This window comes from Indicator indicator, chromosome 11 (genome assembly GCF_027791375.1).
Source record: "Indicator indicator isolate 239-I01 chromosome 11, UM_Iind_1.1, whole genome shotgun sequence".
NCBI lineage: Eukaryota > Metazoa > Chordata > Aves > Piciformes > Indicatoridae > Indicator > Indicator indicator.
In genome coordinates this window covers 3,652,887-3,670,137 of record NC_072020.1, presented here as the reverse complement: position 1 = coordinate 3,670,137, position 17,251 = coordinate 3,652,887, and positions in this window count along the sequence as shown.

Genomic DNA, 17,251 nt, shown 5'->3' with positions numbered 1-17,251 from the left:
GCACTTCCCAACATACAGCACCTCCTGACTCTTTTTCATACCCTGGCACTTTTATGTCACCCAGAAGCGCAGCGCCAAGCTCCAATATCGCAGCGATTCCTGTTCTTGTTGTTATTTGCTCCTGTCTGTTGCTGTTATTTCAGTAGGCAGGAAAAGAATTTTCTCCTGGGGTGTAGATGTGGGTTGCCAACAACAAACCCTGTGTCTTCAGCTTCCTGCTGCAGTTACTTTTCTTCTGTCTTCTTCAGTTTTCTTCCCTTCTAAAACCGCACACCAGGTTATCGTTCCTCAGGCTGCAACGTTGCTAATTGCTGCCTGGTCTTACGTAGGCAATGCCAGAAATAGTCAAGGTGGGGACTGCAGTTAGAGGTAAACCTGAGTCAAGATACCACAGAGAATTTCTTGCTGAGGAAAAGTGATGTTTCCTCTCGGTTTGTGTTTTGGGGTTTCTTTGTCTGAACCTTTTTATTTGTGCAGTCTGTACTCTCCAACGATGCAACCATTAAGTTTTATTAGAAAAAGATCATAAACTTGGGTTTCTTTCATAATTGGGTCTTTCTATCTTTGAAAAATAAAACCATGATACATTTGACAATTATTTGTCAAGAGCAGCTTGGATCTTTATTTTTAAGTGAAGATACACAGGAGTTTATCTGTTTATTAGATCACATAGTTCTCCTGATGGTGCACTGGGCTCAGATTGCTTTCACAGTGTCTCTTTTCTAAAGGCAAGATTTGAAACACCTGTTTTGGTGTTTAAAGTGGAACTTAGGTGTGGACAAAAATCATGAGAAAACAATAGTGAGCTCATGCTCTCATTTAGCCTTAGAAATGTCTTGAATGCAGTAAGGGTTTCCATTAGACTAATGGTTCCCCTCCCTTTCACGAAGTGGGGAGTGCACCCACACCAGCTGTTTCCCAGCAAAACTCAGGCACGACAGTTACAAATCTTCAAAAACACAAGGGAGCTTTACAGAGAAATAACCTTGTGTGTTAAGGAACCTCTCTTCAGTAGAGACTTCTGCCCTTGATCCACTCCAACTGGAGATGCTCAGTAGAGCATCATACTTTTTGGTGGAAGAAGAGAGATGAAATTCCAACACACATAAAGTGTACAATATTCTCTACTGGCTGTCCTTAGGGGCTCTACACACAGATGTTTTCAGGGTTTTGGACTCTTTACTTTGAAGATACTTTGCTGTTTCCATAGGTGATAGAGGCAAGTGACCAGCCCTGTATGCTAGAAACAGACATTCATCTCTTGGGTGTTCCAACCCTTAAGTTAGAGACTCCTTGGAGAAGGCATTTTGAGATCTCTCCTCAAATTGCAGTTAAGCTTTTAACACATTGGACATTTAATCTGCAGCATCAAATGTAAAATAAGTTTAACTATGTTGTTATCTGTCACTTTTCCAGCCTGATCTTTTAGATCCAGGTTTATGAGTACATTTAGGGACCTGGATTTGAGTTGGTCCTGCATGTATGCATGGATGTACGTGTCTGTGGAGTTTTGTTGAAGAAAATTTGTTGGAGGAAAGAACTTTGGGGAAGGATCTGAATGATGAGCAGGTGGCTAATTAGCTGTAAGAAAGGGAAGGAGACTAGAAACTCTTAAGCCTCTACTGAAGGTGGCAGGAATATGAGAAAGGGAAGGGAATGCAGATTGGGGCACAAAAGAGAGCAGAGGGCAGCAGGATTTGTCTGGGGGAATAAAAAAATGTGAAAAGACAAAGCCCATATGGATTTCTTTTAGCTTCTTTTCCATTGCTGAGCTCTTGTTTTGGTTTATAATGATTTTCCAAGTACAACACACTCTAAAATAAATCAGTGTTCTCATCAGAGTTTATGCACTTGCAGTCCTGATTCTGTTATTAAAATGCAGCTGTTGAGAATCGCTCAAGATAGCTTACATTTCTTTGTGGTTTCCCTGATAAGTTATAGTTAGCCTTTTTTAAATTTTTCTTTTTTGCCAGCTAGCTCACACACAACTTCAGAATTAGACTTGTAAAAACTATTAAAATGCAGTTGACAAGCAGGAGGAATAATTCTTGTGGTTTTGAACTTGTCTTTTTTAATTTGGGACTGTCTTCAAACTCGATTTGAAGACTGATCTGCTCTCTGAAAAGCAGCCCTATGAACTTAGACATGAGGTATTAAAAGACTCTGTAGTCATATACAACATTAGTCTGTGGAAAAAAACCCCAGCTATACTGGAGGATAAACAACAAAAAAATCCATTGTGAGAACACAGAACTATGTTTTAATAACTGCTTCCAAAGCAGCATGAATTAGCTTGAAGGCAGTGGTTCTGCTCATGTGTAACTCCCTTGAAGGGCTTGCTTGAATTTTTGTAGCCTTTGGAACTCTATGCTTTCAATATGCTGAGCACAAAATAACTGTTCTATAGCTCTGGATGGTGTCACTTTCTGTCACCCTCTACCTTTAATGCATCTGTGATGTGTTACTGACTATATGCTCTAAGTGTTAAAATGAAAAAAAATCACAGAATGTTAGAAGTTGAAAGGGACCTTCAGAGATCGAGTCCAGCCCCCTTGCCAAGAGCAGGGATGTCAATACACATAGATCAGATCCTCTCTCAGTCTTCTCTCCTCAGCCCCAGGGCTCTCAGTCTCTCTCCCTAAAGGAGATGCTCAAGTCACTTAATCATCCTTGAGACTCTCTGTTGGACTTTCTCCAGCAGGTCTCTCTCTTGAATTGGGGAGCCCAAAACTGGACACAGTGTTCCAGGTGTGGTCTCACCAAGGCAGAGCAGAGGGGGAGAAGAACCTCCCTAGACCTGCTGGCATGCCAGGATCCCATTGGCTCTCTTGGCCACAAGGGCACATTGCTGTCCCATGCAGAACTTACTGTGCATCAGCACTCCAAGGTCTTTCTCCATGGAGCTGCTCTCCAGCAGGGCAGCCTCTAACCTGTACTGCTGTTATTCCTCCCCAGGTGCAGGACCCTGCACTTGTCCTTGTTGAACTTCATGAGGTTTGCCTTCACCCATCATCTACTTTGATTTGTTCCTAACCCACACCATTATCAACATTATATATTTTCATATTTGTAGCTTTATATCAGTATAAAATCTGTGTTTACATTCATTGAGGAAATGCTACATAATCAAAACGTTTCTTGACACACAGCCTTTTGCAGGAAGAGAACAAATAGCTTTACACTAGCTCACAGTTCTGAGAAAATCCTATTTTGTAGTGTAATATTTATTATACCAATGAATGGGGATCAGATTGTTCAATTCTCTCCTCATAATTCTATTTAAAACATCGAAGGTATTGGGATACCTTCTGAGGAACTGGGGACCTATTTTCATGTGATAATTGTGATATCTAGGCCACCAGTGCTGAGTACAGAGGGACAATCACTGCCCTGCTCCTGCTGGTCACACCCTTGGTGATCCAAGCCAGGATGCCATTGGCTTTCTTTGCCACCTGGGCACACTGCTGGCTCACATTCATCCACCTGTCTATCAGACCCCTCAGCTCCCTTTGTGCCAGACAACTTTCCCAAGCCTTTAGCATTGCCTGGGGTTGTTGCGACCTGTTCAAGCCTGTTTGCCTGGTGATGTATTTTTATTTTTTTTTCTTTTTGTGTCTGTGTGTTACTTTTGTCAACTTTCATTGGAAGAGTACTTAAAGCAGTGTCCTGGATTGATTTAGAGCAGAACTGGTTGTGTTCAGTGATGTTATTTGTCAGCTCGGTCTCTTCTAAGGGATGGCACTTTCTGAAGTGAAAGGCTTGTTTTTGCAGGCAGTGTTTGGTTCCAGAAATGATAACAGCCAATGTTTAAAGTTACTGTCAAGGATTGGGATGCAGAAAGGCTCTTGCTTCTACTTGCTCCTATGGAGATCAAGGTTGCTGCTGAATCCTGTGTGCCATGCTGGGGGTGCAGAAAGTAAGAATTGGCACCTGTTGAGACAAGTGCACAGGACAGGGGACCCTAAACTGACCAGCAAGGGATTCCACTCCATGTATGCCATATTCTGCGTACAGCTGAGACATCAGGAGGGTCAAACCTCCTCTTCAATGGCCACCATCTGAGGAGGACTCTCTTTTCTGCCTCTGTTCCTGAGCCATGTGTTCCTCGATCCAGCTCCTGAACCTGGTTGTCATTTGCCCCTGAGTTCAGTCAAAGATTGCTGTAGTGCCTGCCCAGAGCATCAGTGGTGACATTGCAGTAATTGCCGTCAGGGGAGTTGGATTCAGTATTGGTTTTATACATATTTCATGTTATTATTTCATTCAAGCTATTGTAGTTTTCAAATCTGTAGTTCTCTTCCCCTTACTCCCTTTCTCTCCTGTTGTAGGAAGGGAGAGAGAGGTCAATAAAGAGCATCTGTCATTGACCTAGTGGCTGGCCCAGCCTTAGCCCTTGCCAAGCAGGGAAGTCCTTTGGTGAAAATTTAACCTGAATCGTGCTGTTGATGCCAATGGTCTCTTCAAATGTACTGAGTAAGGGATTCCAGGGTTTGCACTAGCTGTTGCTGTTCACTCAATGGTCAAAATAGAACTGGTTCAAGAAGAAGGGTAGCAGAAAAAGCAATTAAGCCTCCTGCTAAAGCCATTGGCTGAACTGATGAGACTTGTGAGGTAGCTTCTCAGAATTCACCACATACTTTCATAAATAATACTGTGTTGACATTCGGGTTCTCAGAAATTCCAGGAGTTCCTTGGCTTTGCTTTAGGACTGCAGAACTTTAAAAGCTTTCCACAGGGACTGTGTATATCTACAGTTTATTCACATCCTTCGGAGATTGTCAGCTCCATGCATATACTTCTACCACACTGCAAACTGTTTCTATTGTAAGGCTATTTTTGCATCCTCTCCTCTCTTTTTCTGGCTCTTGGGGTACAGTTCCAGACTGATAGCACAGTGCTAGCCATAGCAAATGTCTGCATTTTGAGGGAAAAGATGTGTGTGTTTAGAGAACAGCTCCATCCAGTTATGTTATGAAACTTGTAACTGTTTCAAAAGGCCAACACGTTTCTTGGGGGAGGAAAAATAATTGCTTCATTCTTTAGAATTTTTTTTCCCCCAGTGTTGAATTATGAGCAACCCAATGCTCTTGTCATTAAGTGTTTGTATCCATCCGTACAGAATAGATCACACAGTAAAGATGATCAAAGGTCATCTGCTTGATAAACAGCAAATTTAAGGTAAAGGTAACTTTTCTGCCAAGTAGTTCAGAGAGAAGGAAAAACTTAGAGCAACATAATATTGTAGGAAAAGGGGATCACGGTGATCTCATTTGTACCCACTGAGCTCCCAGGAAGGAGGGGGATGATAGAGGCTGTGAAGGTCTTGCAGATAATTTATTGATTATTTGGTTGTGTGAGTCCCTTACTAAGTAAAGGGGAATTGTTCTTTACAATTTCTTGCAAATTCTGTGTTTCTTGCTTTGTTTAAACACTGAAGCTCTTGAAACACTGAACTTGAGCAGCTAGGGACTTACTGCAGGCAGCAAAAGTGTGTTGTAGATCTCTGGATGCTGAACTATGAGCCTCTGATTCGTTGGAAAGGTAACAAATACCTGTGCTCAGAAAATGTATTGCAGGGCAAGGAAGAAAGTGGAGCATAAGAGAAAGCTGAAAGCAGCCAGCTCCAGTGGTGGGACTTGTAATAACTTACTGGGAGAGGCAGCAGGGGGTTTAACTTAGCTGCCTGTGACATCCACTGCATCCAAACACCCGCAGCAAGGTGCAGGATACTGTGATAGAGTGAATTAAAACCTGTCAGTGTCTGTGATTTCAGGCTAGGCCTGGGTTTTGAAGCAGTGATTTCTGCTGCCTGTCTTCTTGCGTATGGCCAGATGCTATGCTTGACAGTGCCAATCTCTAAAGAAAGCAGGTTCTGATGATTCCAAAGTATAATATAGAGTAAAAGAAATGCCTCCAACAGCTCTACTGTACCTTACAGCAGTTAAAAAACCCCAATAAACCCCCCAAAAATGCTGCTGTTCTACAACAACTGCTATAGAATATTGCAGATATTTGGGGGTTATTTTTATTTGTGTGAGGTTTTTTTTTCTTTGTTGTGTGGGGTTTATTTATTTGTTTTGCTTTCTAATTGGGAATCATCTACAGATTTGATAATTGGCAAGTGGAAAGGTGCTACACTTGGGTTGTTTTCTGTTAAAATTCCACTGCCTTGGCAACTGCCTTTTGCCATTCTTATGTCTCTTGAGTTCCTGGGGTTTGACAGTATTTAATCTTCAATATGTAGCTGGTTACTGTTGGTAAGACATTTTTGTGGTGAGGGATGAAGAAAGGTTACTTGTGTGCATTCTTCCTTGGTCATGATTTACTGGCGTGTTAAAAAAGCTCTGTTTGTGTTGGGAATGCAACACTTTGCTCCTCTCATATTGTGACAGTCTGCTTATTTCAGACAATTTTCCCTTCTGCTCCTGCAACATTTTTAACTCAACAAGCACCTGTTCTTGCAGAGTTTTTCTCTCCTGGTCTAATCCTGAACTTTAGCAAGGGATCTGGTGTTTCAGCCTTAGCAGATTGCCGCTTCATCGTTAAATATATCAACTCTTGGATAAATATAACCTACTCCAGGTAGATTCTTGCATTCTAGCTGAGTATCTTCCTTTTTTATTACTTCTTGCCAGAGTAAAATTGTAACAGTGTGAGAGCTGAAATCCCCCACACTGACAATAACCAGGCTAGCTGAGTCTGGAAGCAAATGAGAGCTGTATTTGCAAGCAAATCTGCAATCTACTTGTTGTGTTGGAAATTTGAAACTGTGTTTGCAGTGAGTTGGGAACATCTAAATGTGAGGAAGAGGGAACTGATCAGTGCAGTAACCTTTGAGTAGCTCATAAACTAAAGCTGAGAGCACCTCAGCACTGGCATACCACAGAAATTAAGATGGGCTAATGTAAGTGTAGCCACTTAAGACTGCTAGAAACAGCTAGAAACTGCTCAAGTGGGGGTGCATTAGGATAAATAGATGAAATTACACAAGCCATTACTTAAGATGGCTGATTGGTCAGGCACAAGCATGTTTATATTGCTTTTATATTTCTGACAGAGGTGCTGTGGTCACTAATCAATAATTGCCTTGTGAGATTTAAAGGTAAAGAGTAACCCTAACACCATTAAGTGAAGGGCTGTGGTAGAAGCCTCCTTTAATAAATAACAAGATTTTGCACTTACCTTGCAAAAATGCCTTTCATCTAAACAGGGTAAAGATTTATAGAGGTAGGTAGGGTAACACTGCATTCATTTTAGTATAGGAGGAACTGAAGTACATTGAGTTGAAGATTCACCCAAGGTCATGCAGAAAATCAGGGTCAGAATTATGTGTTAGAATCCCAAATTATTTTCTTAAATCATAGAATGGTCTGGGTTGGAAGGGACCTCTGAAGGTCATCCAGTCCAACCCCGCTGCAGTCAGCAGGACATCCTCCGCTAGATCAGGTTGCCCAGAGCCCTGTTGAGCCTCACCTTGAGTATCTCCAGGGATGGTGCCTCAACTACTTTCCTGAGCAACCTGTTCCAGTGTTCCACCACCTTCGTGGTAAAGAACTTGTTCTTAACATCTGTTATCTTTATTTACATGTGCACACAAGATATTCTTTTTTTTCAGGCAGAATTTGAGCTATAAGCTTAAACCAAACCAATAAAAGAATCTCTGAAGAGCTCTGAGAGAGTTTGATCTCTCTTCATGAAAAACTTGATCCTGTGTAATTTTAGCTAGGAAGGGCTTTGCCTTCTATTATTAACATGAGTAAGATAGGATCAGTGGTCAAATATTTTTTTTTCCATACCTGCTTTTGCCTATCTTGAGGCACTACTTCTCTTCAGCACTATTCCATACACTGTCATAGACTATCAAGCTACTTGCATGGTTTTGCTTTAGGTTAGTTGCATAATTCCACTGTTATCCATGTGCTTGTGGAAGCAGCTTTAAGTGTGCACACGGAAATTAGTTCCTCACTAATAAAGCACCAGCATAGATGGGGCCTTTCTATTAACTTACATTACTTGCAGAGATTCTGCTACAAAAGAAAGTTTAAAAGCCCTGTAGGAATCTATAGGCAAGAGAGGATAGGAATTAAAAGTGTGTTTTGGAGCAGTGCTTCCCTTGGGAGTAAGACCAAGGTCCAATCTCGTTGCTTTACACTGGGGATTGATATGACCTACTGTCTTGGATGTTAAAAAACTGGGGACAAACTCATTTCTTTGGTGTCTGCTTTGAAGAAGAAAAAGTCTGTGAGGGTGAGACAGCAAGTTTGCAGATCAGCAGAGAGTCTGTGGATGTACTTCTGAAACAGTGTGTTGACAGAGCATTGAATTTCTGGTCCTTTTCTGTGCATGAAAGCAGTGCATATTTATAATTACTTTTTCTTCAGGTGCATGTCTCTAGGTTCTACAAAACGAAACATGTTTCAAAATGCATAGGATTAAGACAGAAGTAGGATTTTAAGCAAGCAGAGTTATCTAACATTGAAGTCAGCAGCACTGGCCAGGTTTCTGAGGAGGAGTGAGGCAGTTGGGACAGGCAAGGGAAAACTTCCCTGAAACTGGAAAATTGCTGTGTTGCTGGGGCAAAGCTGTGCTGATAAATGGTTACTGAAACTGCCCCCTTGGTGACAGTGAAAATCCTTGTGAAGTTTGCTTGTTGATCTGTAACCTTCCTGCCTTTGCAGACAGCTTGCATGTGCCTTGTGAAATCTTCAACAACAGACATTGTAAAACAATTACATAATGCTGCAGTGTTTTCTTTCAGGAGGAAAAAAGAGACTGGGGTTGTAAATAGTTGAGCTCTTGGTAATTTTCTACTACTTAGGCCTGTGATGGACACAGTGACAGCTTAATTAGGATCAAATGGGAGAGGCAGAAAGCAAGACCTTGCTGATTATAAAGTGAAAAATGTTTCTCTTTGTGTCATGTCTACATTCAGTCTTAAATATCTTGTCCAAAACTAGTCTCCCCTGTAGACCTTTTCAATAAATAGAAGATCAGGTCAGCAGAGATGTGGTGTTTTGAGTTCTCATTGTGTAAACTTGAAGTTTTGCAGGAAATCTTTGTACTAAATTCTCCTGTGTGCTAGCAGGCAACCTGGGAAGAAGGTTTTATAGGAAGATTTGGATTGATTGTATGGGTTGTGTTTCTCTCTGGTAAAAAAAGTCAAAATGAGGAAAGTAGTTAACTGGAAACAGGCTTCCTAAGGTTACTTGTTTGTGTTTGGGTGGTTTTCTTTCAATGAAATGCTGCTTTGCTGCACGATTAAGATGGCAAAATGGGAAGGAAGTTAATATAAAGCATTTTTTCTTTTTCCCTTATTTTCCCCCTCTCCCCCCCCTTTTTTTTTCTTTTTCCCCTTTTTTTCTTTCTTTTTTCCCTCTTTTTTTCCCTCTTTTTTCCCCTCTTTTTTCCTCTTTTTTCCTCTTTTTTCCTCTTTTTTCCTCTTTTTTCCTCTTTTTTCCTCTTTTTTCCTCTTTTTTCCTCTTGTTTTTCCTCTTGTTTTTCCTCTTGTTTTTCCTCTTGTTTTTCCTCTTGTTTTTCCTCTTGTTTTCCCTCTTGTTTTCCCTCTTGTTTTTCCTCTTGTTTTTCCTCTTGTTTTTCCTCTTGTTTTTCCTCTTGTTTTCCCTCTTGTTTTCCCTCTTGTTTTCCCTCTTGTTTTCCCTCTTGTTTTCCCTCTTGTTTCCCTCTTGTTTTCCCTCTTGTTTTCCCTCTTGTTTTCCCTCTTGTTTTCCCTCTTGTTTTCCCTCTTGTTTTCCCTCTTGTTTTCCCTCTTGTTTTCCCTCTTGTTTTCCCTCTTCTAAACCAGTAGATAATGACAAATCCTGAATAAGAAGGCTTAAATAAACTCTGTCCTCAAAAAAAAAAAAATATCTTAGGAGTTCACAACAGTATCAGGATGCAGACCATAAGGTCTTATATCCTTCCTGGTAGTCCATTATATTAATATTTTTGCTTATGGCTGTATTAGATTAGTTCAAATAATTAGGCAAAAATATTGTTACATTAAAATAACAACCAACCAAAGAATATAAACACCACATAACTCCCCCCTGCACATTGGCAATATGGTGTCCAGTTTGGGTCCATTCCAGTACCAGAAAGACGTTGATAAAACTCTGCTGAGTTCAGCAAAGGACTCTGAAGTTATGATCTGGAGCACTTCTGCCATGATGAGAAGCTGAGGGAATGGGACTTGTTCACCCTGGAGGAGAGGATTTTTGGAGTGGACATGCAGCCCTCAGCTGGACTCTCTTCAGTAGTTTCCTTTCTCTCTTGAACTGAGGAGCCCAGAGCTGGACACTATTCCAGGTGTGGCCTTACTAGAGCAGAGCAGAGTAGAGGGAGAGGAGAACCTCCCATGACCAGCTGGCCACACTCTCCTTTAATGCTCTTCCAATGCATTGGAGCCCTACAGCATGCTAAGGCACATGGAATTAATATATAAATATATATATGAAAATATAAAATATCAGTTAATTGATTTTCTTTTTCAAAAGCTGTGGCTAGGAGTGTGCAGGCATTCCAATGCATCTTCCCCACATTCATTATGGAGGCCAATGGGGCCACTAGTTCTGTGTAAATCTAAAGCTGCTTTGTTTGAGACTTTTCAAATGTAAGGCTGGCTGAGAGGTGAAACCCAAAGGAGGCACAGGTAACCTGCACAGGTAACCTACACAGGTCTCTCATCAGCTTATTCCCAAACTAGTTTTATGTGAGGCTGAGCTGGGTACAAGGAGCCTTGCACCAGTTCACTATGTCTCAGCACAAGACCTATCTAGAGAGGATTAGAGGTGTTGCCTGGTTGGTTTCACACGTTGGAAAGTGGTCAGAGCATAGTAAGTGTGAAAGCTGGCAAGTGATAGTCCTACCAAGTGTCAGACAGAAGAAATACCCTCGTGTTCTGGAATCTCAAGGCTGGGAAAGGGGCGTTACTGGGTCAGGAGTCAAATGCAATGCATGCGCTGCATGTTGCAACAGCTGGCTGTGCTTATTGACCTTTTCCAGTTTTCTTCTAAGTAGCTGATGCCCTGTGAACTGGATAAAATGTGAAGAGCTGAATGACAGTGTCCTTAAGAAATCCCCCAGATTCCATAGAAGATGATAAATGAATGGAACAGAGTGATACATTCAGCCTGTGTGTTGTTGAAGTCTCTGCAGTATTGGGAAATAGCGTTTGGCAGGGCCACAGTCCCATCCTAACAGGAGTAAATCAAAATCTTTCTGCAGCACAAACCACTGAATTACATTCACAACTGATGGGAACTGGTGTGACTCTGCTGCCTACCTATTGATCTAAACTGCCTGAATCTGATAAAAAAGTTGGCCTGCATTACGTTGCAAGCCTGTTCTCACCCCACCACCTGCAGTTTGTAACCAAACCTTCGTTCCTCAGAGGCTGGTTGTAGCTTTTAAAGTAGCTTCAAAGAAGTGAGGCAAGCAGCCAGGGGAAATATTTGGCATTATTTGGAAAAAGAGGAGCTAAAATATAGCTAGATCATAAGGTGAGTGTTCTGCCTGTGGTGCTGCTTTGTAACCAGAACCTTCAGAAAGTACTAAAGAAAAACTGCTTTGTGGCAGCTCTCATAGTGGGAAAGTTAAGGAACTGTTCCAGTACAAACAGTGTTGGTGTTGCCTTAATTATGGTTATTATTGATAACTTTTTATGTTCCATAATATCATGATTATGAGTAAAGCTCTGATCAGTAAAACCCTGTAGAACATCAGGCTTTCCCCAGGGGTTTACAGGAGTTTTGTCTACAAATCTGTTTCTTGACTGCAGTGTCCTCTTTCTCTCTCTCTCTAAATATATATATACACACAGATGTATATATTTTAATGTATTTTAATTTAACCTTCTGGTGAGAAGCATGAGAGTGAAACTTACAAATGCCAAACAGTTACTTGTTATGTGTGTTCCTAGAACACTTTTAACTGCAAACACTCAGGCAGAATACTATGGCTGCACTTTTATTTCCCTGCTAAAAACGTTCACTTGAATGGACCCATTTCACATGTCTAATCCATGGCAGCTGTAATGGTCAGTGGAACTATTTCTGTAAACCACTTCTGTTGGCGTTCTGAGCTTCCTTTAGCATTGATTTAATTTTAGTCAACCACTCCAAGTCTAAGCAGAGTAAGCTGGTGCCAGATTGTGCCTCTCTGACATATGTATCCTGTATTCCTGGGAAGCCCAGCACAATTGCAGATTTCACTTGCCTCTACAACCACTTTGTAACTAATTAGACTAGACATGGCACTAAAGAGAAACCACCAACACAGCAGTATGCCCTCACAGATATTAATGCAGTCCAGTCTCTTAACAAAGTGAACAACTGCCCAAATAATTATTTCCTGCCCTGGGCTTTTTATGCTTTGTTTGTTAAATCCTATTTTCCTTCCTACTTTCCTGTTGACTCCAGCAGAACTGAGTTTTATTCAAGCTGACGCACACTGGCTCAGCACAAGTCTTCACCTTGGTGGAAGAGAGTTAACTCATTGCAGGCTGTCTGATGTTGAACAGGTCTTGTTCAACATCACTGAGCTCCCACCCACAACCAAAGGGAAGGGGTTAATGGTGCTTTGTGAGCTGTAGGAGAAGTGAGGCTGAGATACAGATTTGCTAATGTGTTTAAAGCAAAGCCAGGGTTCACTGGACCATGGTTTGTTTTGTCTGCATATTGTGACTGTTCATTCTTTTCTTTTCTTAGTATTTGCTCATTCCCTTAGAGATACAGCAAAATATTTTGAATATAACATTAACAGTGATTACTAGCAAAAAAAAAAAAACCATTAAGGTGTAGTGGAAATTAATTCTGTGGAATATCATGTCACTAAAGAGAATGGCAACATCTTCTCTGCATATTCACTGAGCTGCTAGCATGGGGATACTGGAAGTAAGGTAATTTACAGCATAATGTATAGAAAGGAATCTCTAGAGAGGTTTATCTAATGATTGATCTGGCAGTATTGGGGTTAATGCTTGGACTTGATCATCTTGAAGGTCTCTTTCAACCAAAAGGACTCTATGATTCTATAGAGAAGGTAAATAATTTTACTGATGTTCTGCTGTTTCTGTGGAGGGTAATTGCATGCAGACTGCAAGTGCATGTAGCATTGACTCTGCTGCTTGCTACCTTTGGAGTTGGAAAAACAAGCAGTCCAGTGGTCTTTAGGAAATATTTTGTGTGGAATAACATTCTTGCAAGTCCAGGAAAAGGGGAAAGGTCAGAGGGGTACTTTTTTTGATCAAGAAGGCTTCATCAAATCTTGATAACTTCTGATGACCTCCCTCTTTCATAATGAAAACCATGGGTCATTGTTTTTTGTTGTTCCTAATAAACTGATAAGTGTCATACAACTTGCTGGTCAGTTTAATACTCTGAAAATATTTGGCCCACAGGTGATGCTAATTGTCAGAATTAATCAGCAGTAGATAAATCATAAAGCAGCATATTCTTTTTATATTGGTATTTTCTTATGTGTTTTGCATGCTGTAAAACAGGTTGTGTGGATTATACTATTAAACAATTGGAGAGTAAAGATTCCATACTAGTACTTTAAACTCTTAATGGCTACAAAGGATTGTAATTAAAAAAAAAAAAATCAGTATTTTATCAGGGTGGGAAATTGTCACTGCGGTAGATAGAAAATACTACAGTGAACAAATATTGGAAGCTGTGTTTTCTTTGGAAGAAGTAGTTTCATATTGTGGCTTTCTGTGATGTTAAAACCTGCCCAAAACATCTGAATTGCATTCATGATTTCCCCATTTTTGCTGTCTTTTTTTTCCCAGCCCTTTCATCTGCTCAGGTAATATTGCTTGGATGCTGAGCCTTCTGATATCAAAAAAAGGTTTGAGGCACACAATAAAGGAAAGGTCCTTGATTATGTAGGAGAAGAAAGTCTAAAGCTAAGCCTCCCAAAATTGCTTTCAATGGAGTGATTGTTGCAGAAGTCATTGAACTGTCAGTTGCACCTTTCCTGTATCCTTCAGAGCCCTTTGATTGGTGCCAGGACATGCAGCCACTTAGTTTTGAATTCTTGGGTAAGAAGTACTCCTAGTTGCACAAACCAAAAGAATTTTGGATTTGGTCCATCTCTTAAATTGAGAAAAGAGTGTGGGGGAAGCCCCCAAAAGTTTGTAACTGTCTTTGAGGAGATCTGCTAAGCCTATTTTGATATCTCTGATGCTTGGTGCAGGTGTCCAAAGCAGGTCCTATTCTGTTGCAATCAGTCTTTTTAGAGGAGACTCTGAATCAGTTTCTGCCTTCTTTCCACTCTAACTTGTGCTACAGAAATGGTGCACAGATTGATGAAGAAAACTACTTGGGGAATCCTAACTCTGATGCATTTTCTGTAATGGATGTGGATGTGCCAGGCAGTTGTTTGTTTCTCTGCCTGACTTCCTGTCACAGAAATAATCCTAAATCCTTCACACAATGTCTTTATCAAAATTTGAAGGCATTTTGCAGGAGGCAGCTGTGTAAATTAGGATAGTAAGGGAGTGGTAAGAGGGGTTGGATTAGATGACCTTGCATGTATAGGAAAGGGGGAAAGGTCAGAGGGGTACTTTTTTTGATCAAGAAGACTTAAGCAAATCCTGATAACTTCTGATGACCTTTGGAAGTCCCCTCCAAACCATACCATTCTGTGATGATAGTTACAGCTATCTTCATGAGGCTTTTGCATGATCCTTCTGCTGCTCTGTCCTCAGTAGCTGGTAAACCGTAGAGGATTGCTCTGGCAGGGGGATTGGACCTGATGATCTCTTGAGGTCCCTTCCAACCTCTGATATACTGTGAGACTGTGATTTATTTCCAGCATAAAATGTCTGACTCACTCCTGTTTTGGTTTTTGTATGGTTTTTTAATACACTGAGCTTTGTGAGATGGAACATAATGTTTTGAATGCCATTCTGGTCTGGCAGTGACACCCTAAATGGCCCTCACTGCCTGTTTTGTTACACTTGTTGGATGTCCATGTGAACTTATGCTTCTGTTACCTTTCTGAGAAAATAGCTTTTGCCACAAAGAAACAAGAGGGAATTTTCCTAAGGGTGTCTAGGAATAGGACAAGGGGGAATAGTTTGAAGCTGAGGGAAAGATCTTAGACAGAAGTTCTTCAGCAGGAGGGTGGTGAGACTCTGAAATAGGTTGCCCAGGAAGGTTGTGGATGCCTCCTCTCTGGGGATATTCAAGGCCAGGTTGGATGAAGCCTTGAGAAGCTGAGTCTAGTTGAGAGCTGTCCCTGCCCATGGTGGGGAGGTTGGAGTAGATGATCTCCGAGGTGCCTTCCAACCTGAGCCCCATTCTATGAATCTCAGCCGCAGGTAGGACTCAGATATTTTAATATCCAAGTTCATCAGTATCTCCCTGGCATACATTGACACAGTTTTGCTCTCTTGACAACATTCAAACCCCAAAAGCAGCCTTGGAAGGTTTGGTGATCCGTAGAGAGGCCATGAGTGAAGCAAATTACTTGAGACACATCTGGCCTGTATCCACAATGAACAGGATCAAAGCAACTCTTTTTCCCTATGTGGATGCTGAAAAAGTGTATTAAAATTGCACAAATATTCTTTCCTTTTAAATATGGTCAAATTCATGATTCCACATTTCTGAATTCCTATTTTGTAGCTGTACTGTTTCTTTGGTGGAAGAGGATAAGTGCAGTATAAATTATCTTTGAACATGGCAGAAATGTTTGAAGTGGGAAACTGGGACTTGCTCCTTAACTTACTTGTGCCAAGTAGGCAAGAAGACCCGATTCTCAAATTTCATTATCTATAATGGAAATATGGTTATCTTTTTTTTTTTTTTTTTTTTTTCCCTTTGATCATTAAAAGGATGTTGGAGAGGCTTGTGTGTGACTCTGAAGCTCTTCTATTTCCCTTTCTGTTGGGGAACCGTTATTGTTCCCTGCTGCCCTTGCAAATCAGACAAGTTCAGCGGTCAGCAGACATGTGCAGCCTGATGGCTGAAGAATGAAAAACAATCCTTCACCTTCATTTTCTTTACCCTTGGCCTTTTCTTTCTGTCACACAGCAACACAGATAAACCATTTTGATGGAAGCCTCTCTGCTACTGTGTGCCAACAATTTTGGCATAACAAACCTTTTGGAATGACTTTAACTTGAGTTTTGGAAGTTTGGGGAGCAATGAGGGCTGAGCATATTTTACAGTTGAACAGGGAACTAAGGTTCAGAGATTCCTCTTGAAAGTCTTGCTGCTGACATTGCTGTTCCTATTGGTGGTGTGAGAAGAACATTTACCACAGGACCTGGGATTATTGGTTAGTAGCCAGCTGAATAGGAGCCAGCAATGGGCCTGAGTGGCCAAGAAGGCCAACAGCATGCTGGCCTGTGTCAGGAACAGTGTGGCTAGCAGGGCTAGGGAAGTGAACATCCCCTGTGTACACTGCACTGATGAGGCTGCACCTACAATACTATGTTCAGGTTTGGGCTCCCTGCTTCAAGAAAGACCTTGAGGTGCTGGAGGTCAGTAAAGGGTCTGGAGAACAAATCTTCTGAGGAGTCACTGAGGGAACTAGGATTGTTCTGGATGGAGAAAAGCAGGCTCAGGGGAGACCTCCTCGTTCTCTACAGCTGTATGAGAGGAGGTTGTAGTGAGGTGGGGGTTAGATTCTTTTCCCAAGTAACAAGTGATAGGATAAGAGGAATGGTCTTCACCTTGTGCCAGGGGAGGTTTAGGTTGGACATTAGAAAAAAAAATTCTTCACTGCAAGGGTTGTCAAGCACTGAAACAGGCTGCCCAGGGAAGTGGTGGAGTCACTATCCCTGGCAATATTTAAAAGACATGTAGATGTGGTGCTGAGGGACATGGTGTAGTGATGGACTTGGATTGATGGTTGGCTGGATTGATGGTTGGACTCAATCTTAAAGGTTTCTTCCAACCAAAACTGTTCTGTGATTTTGTTGTTGTGTTGCTATCAGGTTAAAAAAAGCACTGAACAAGATCTAAGTAGCATTTACACCTAGGTAGAGGTCAGTTCTTCTCCTGAAGTGCAGTGTGGTTCAAAACTGACCAAGCACAACCAGAACAGGAATTTAGCAAATGAGAAGGCAGTACAGATTATGCATTTTTGGAGGATTTTCTGTGGCATTTACATGCAACTTTCCTGGCAAGCAATGAGTTGGTTACATCTCACTTGTCTGGACCTGTTTCTTTAGGTTGTCTGACAAGAAGTTACTTCCTTGCCTGATATTTCCCTGACCTGTTCCAAGTAAACCTTTGCA